General features: G+C 49.4%; 1 pseudogene; it reads left to right on the top strand.

Annotated features, from left to right (window-relative positions):
• The first annotated feature begins 43 nt into the window (after positions 1-43).
• LOC121312611 lies at positions 44-1,158 on the top strand (annotated as a pseudogene).
• Positions 1,159-4,343: the final 3,185 nt, after the last annotated feature.

Raw genomic sequence — 4,343 nt, 5'->3', positions numbered from 1 at the left:
ACCCAGCCAGGTTTAACACGTTAATTGATTCCGGTGAGTATAGTATAGTGTTCAGACAGCGCTTTTGCTCGCTTTGATTTTACTGGTGCAGCTCCACGGCGCTTTTGGGTGGAACTGGCTGGATCAGCAGGTTTATAACGCAGCGCCGTACCTGCAGCCTCCTGGAGCGCAGTTGTTTCCTGCGCCGAGAGCGGCATTTCAGGCGAAGCCCCCCCTCGCTCCGAGGAGAGAGCTGACCTGTCGCTGTCGAGTTCGGTCACTCTGGACTGCAGGAAAGACGCCATGGTCGTGACGGTGAACCGGGACTTGTTCGGGATCGGCTACCTGGTGAACAGCGCCGACTTGAGCGTGGGGTCCGCGGGCTGCTCGGCCACTTCCTCCGACAGCGTCGCCAGCACGGTTTTGTTCAGCATCCAGCTCCAGGATTGCGGCAGCTTGTGTGTGTCTGTATAGAGTTGTGTTAAATTTGCAACATAGTTGCACATCGCTGCTTGTATGACTTACTAATAAAATAAACCGCCTATCCTTCCAATAAGAGAACTCTATTTATGCAACCACCTTTATTTTATAACTCCGTGGGAACAGATACAAATAGGATTTCCCCATGCGGTGCATAGGCTGCTGTATAATGAAGCAATTTACAGCGGGGTTGGAACAAAGACCAGAAGTGGAAAGGCTGACTTTGGCCACAGACCACCACTAAAGGTCAGACAGGTACCTCTCCCCAAACCGGATTTGACCCAGAAGGTGATGACCACTAAACGACAAGGTTTGGACATTAAAAACCTTCATCCAGGCCCTGAAGTAGTTTGTTTAACCCTGGAGCGGAAGGGCCCTCCAGGACTCATTGCACACCCCTGGCATGGAGGGTTCCTGCAGCTGTTTGTTGCCAGTGCACAATTCCTCTGCCAGATAACTGGAGTGGTCCTGTAGTAAGGATTTGCTGGTGCGTTCTTTCCTGTAGTAGAGGTTCATGTATCATGTGTTTTAATTGTGGTCTCTGTATAATGTGTCTACTTGCTTCCTGTTCCAGATAACTGGAGTGGTCACAGTGTCTCCAATGTCATCTACCTGGGTGATGTCCTTCACATTGAGGCTTCTGTTGCTGTTGACAACCACGTGCCACTGCGGCTGTATGTCGACAGCTGCATCACGTAGCGGTTGCTGGGACTGTGCCGTTGTTCCCGAAGACCCGGTCTATGCCCGGCAGACCCTGTCGCAACCCACTCTTGCGACCTAATGAATGTGTTGCTGCCGAACCGACGTTGAGGGACGAAATTAACTTTGGGGACAAAACTATCGACACAAACCTCCACATTAGGGAAGGAGAGGAGGACGAAACAGAGAGATCAGGAACAGAGAGGGTCGAGGGGTCGACAGCGAGGGGAGAACCCAGAGAAGCAACCGAGCGAGAGAGGGTGCGGACTACCATTCGTCTCTCCGAGGTCTGGAATGAGGAGCTGTGCGGAGGCGAAGGAGGGCTGGAACCTGCTCTGAACAATCTGCGCTTTGACATTGCTGCTTTCAGGTTCCAGGGGGATTCCGGGAGTTTGGTAAGGCTTAGCTAGACCTGGGTCATTTTTAACATGTCACAGTATACTATGATTAGAGTTTTGCTCTCTGGTGCATTGATATGCTATACGGTTTGACCATATTCCCATTATGACTCTTTACCTCCTCCCTCTTGTTTCGGATCTATGTGACTTGCACATTGAGGGCAGTCAATGCTGACAAACCAGCTGATGCCTCCAACAAGGCCTGCTCCTACCAGAAGCAAACCAACAGGTAAGCTGTGCAAGAGTGATCAGATCCTCTGCTGAAGACTAGCCTTTAAATCCAGACCCTGCCCCCTTATTCCACCATGCTGTTTGTGATGGTCTCTAGGAGACAGGTCTACCTAAGCATGCATCAATTCAGATGAGCACCTGTGGGATGAACTTTGCCATTGCAATCATGCCAGTCTACCTCTGTAGCCCAGTTGCAGCTCTGTTTGCCGGGACCAAACTAACGTTCAGAGAAAAGTGTGACTAACCCCAACACACAACGAAAAATTTTTTTTTTTTTGATAATCTACGATCCAACGGGACAAACGGAACCGGGACAACGAACGGGTACGAGGCCAAGATTAGGACAACTAAAATAGTATGTATGCAAAGTATAGTTCAAACAATAAACTGGAGAACGTCTTTATAAATAGGAGAGGGAAGGAAGGGGGACACACGGGACCAACTTAACATGGTTATTAGGGAACTCACAACCCTGGCAACTACCGAGGACAGGAGACGTTCAGGAACTTAGGGATCGACTTAGGATTCTAGCTGGCTCTCTGTGCCTGCCCATTCATGCTGTGTCTCTTTCTCCAGGTGGGTCTCTGAGGACGGCGCCTCTGCAGTGTGTGGGTGCTATGACGCTGGCTCCTGCTTAGGGCCTGCCTCTTTATGGGAGCACAAGGAGGGAGGAGATGCCAGGGAGTGTAGGAGGGTACGGAGAGGGTCGTAACCGCTTGATTGCCTAAGGAACGGACGGACCTAGAGTGGTATCGCTGACCCCTCCCTGTTCACCGCACTTGTTCTATACGGCGAGAGCGAGTTTACTACTTTCAGGCTCCCTCCACACTGTGGGTGACCGTCTCTATGGCTCGAGTATCCTGCCCCTTTGAGATTGGTTCGACTTCGGTTCGACGTTCGTTTCATAGACGGTAACGTTGATGTCAAGTCAGAATTTTTCTACCTCGGAAACCGAAGCCGTCCCCCCCCAGGGTATACGGATACTTAACTCTTTTTTTTATACCATACCCGGTGTCTGTACCGTCCATTCTCAATCGTCTTACAAAGTTCCCTTGTCACACCACCCACACACACCCAGTTTACCCCCCCAGTTTAAAAGTTCGAACCGTTACCCTCCTCTCCTGACTGCGAAAACGTCGAAAACCGTCATAGTATCCCTCCAGTCGCCAGACTAAACGTCGATTTGGGACCACTCTCAAACCCTCTTTAAATTTATTTCGTTCCTTTTTTTTTTTGGTACTTCCCCTAGCCCATGCGTCCTCTTCGTCGTGGTGAACTACATTCAAGCTTTCCTGGGTCACAGGCCTTCTTATTAGAACGTGAAGAAGGTAGAAGGGCTAGAAGTGCGTAATCGGTTTTTTCGACATTTTCTCTTGAGTATCTTCTTTTACCCGAGTGTAGTCCACGAGGGAAGACACTGGAGGCTCGGTAACGATTTCGTAAAGATTTGGGGCAAAAAAAAAGCTGGTAAAAGCATTCAGATGGGAGCGGAAACGAGGGGAAGGTCTGGTTAATCAACGTAACACCTCTGAGTTAACACCTCGGTTCCTCTCTCCTTCTTCCCAGGCATGTGGCGAACTACGGGATTCCTGCCTGGGATCAACCAGCCTGACTGGGGAGGAAAGTGGCCGCACAAGAGCGCGGCTCCTCTTGATCCAGGTACTGTGTGAACACCCAGCCTGGCAGAGGCCTCTTCATAGGACTGGAACTCTAACCAAGCTGCACAAATACTGTCATTGCAACTACAGTTCAGTCTTAAGCCTTTGCTGCCCAGTGTCCCATATGCTTGACATTGAGAAAATATGTATGGGAACAGACAGGGCAGTAAAGAGTTAAAGATGTTCAAACCAGTGCTTCAAATTCAACTTAATGACTGACCTTTTGCAGTAGCAGTAGGTCAGCTGGTCTGATTTGCAGCTAGACCATTGGTGAGAGTTTAAACCCATGAAGGGGATCAGGTACCAGGAAGCAACAACTTGTTGCATTCTTCCACATTTGCATGAGCCAAACTGGAAACGAGACTGATCAGAAGAAAAGGGGCTCTAGTGACTTTGCTAGTGCTAAAGCATTTCTAACCTTTTTTTGACCATGTGCTCCCTTTCAATGGAGTTGCATTGTGGAGTAGCTCAATCACCAGTGCATTACTTGGTTTCAGCAATGCCAGTAACCTTGCCCTCCTGTCTCCTCCTCTGTGTAGCTGGCCAGGACCCCCGAGTGCATGTAAAGGAGATCACCATTGGCCCCCTGACCATGGTGCATGTGGCCCGAGACCATGCTGTCGTGCTCAGTAAGGAATCCCTGTACCACCCCCTGCAGCTTGTGGAAGTGCAGGGTAAGTGCAGCTCTCAATGCTACTGAGCTGGGCTAGCCTGCTTTAACTTTCTGTTAATCTAAAGGGTATTTCTTTAACAATTCAATCCTACATATTACAAATGAAAGACTTGCTACTGGTACTGTGATGTAGTGTTCCATTATGTGTATATAGTGTTGGACTGTTATCAGTACTGGGGAAACCTATGGGAGCCTTGAATGACTAGGCTACAACCGATTTCCACA

The sequence above is a fragment of the Polyodon spathula genome, unplaced genomic scaffold (assembly GCF_017654505.1).
Source record: "Polyodon spathula isolate WHYD16114869_AA unplaced genomic scaffold, ASM1765450v1 scaffolds_4136, whole genome shotgun sequence".
Taxonomy (NCBI): domain Eukaryota; kingdom Metazoa; phylum Chordata; class Actinopteri; order Acipenseriformes; family Polyodontidae; genus Polyodon; species Polyodon spathula.
The sequence above is the reverse complement of the archived record's forward strand: the minus strand, read 5'-3'. Positions and strand labels throughout refer to the sequence as shown.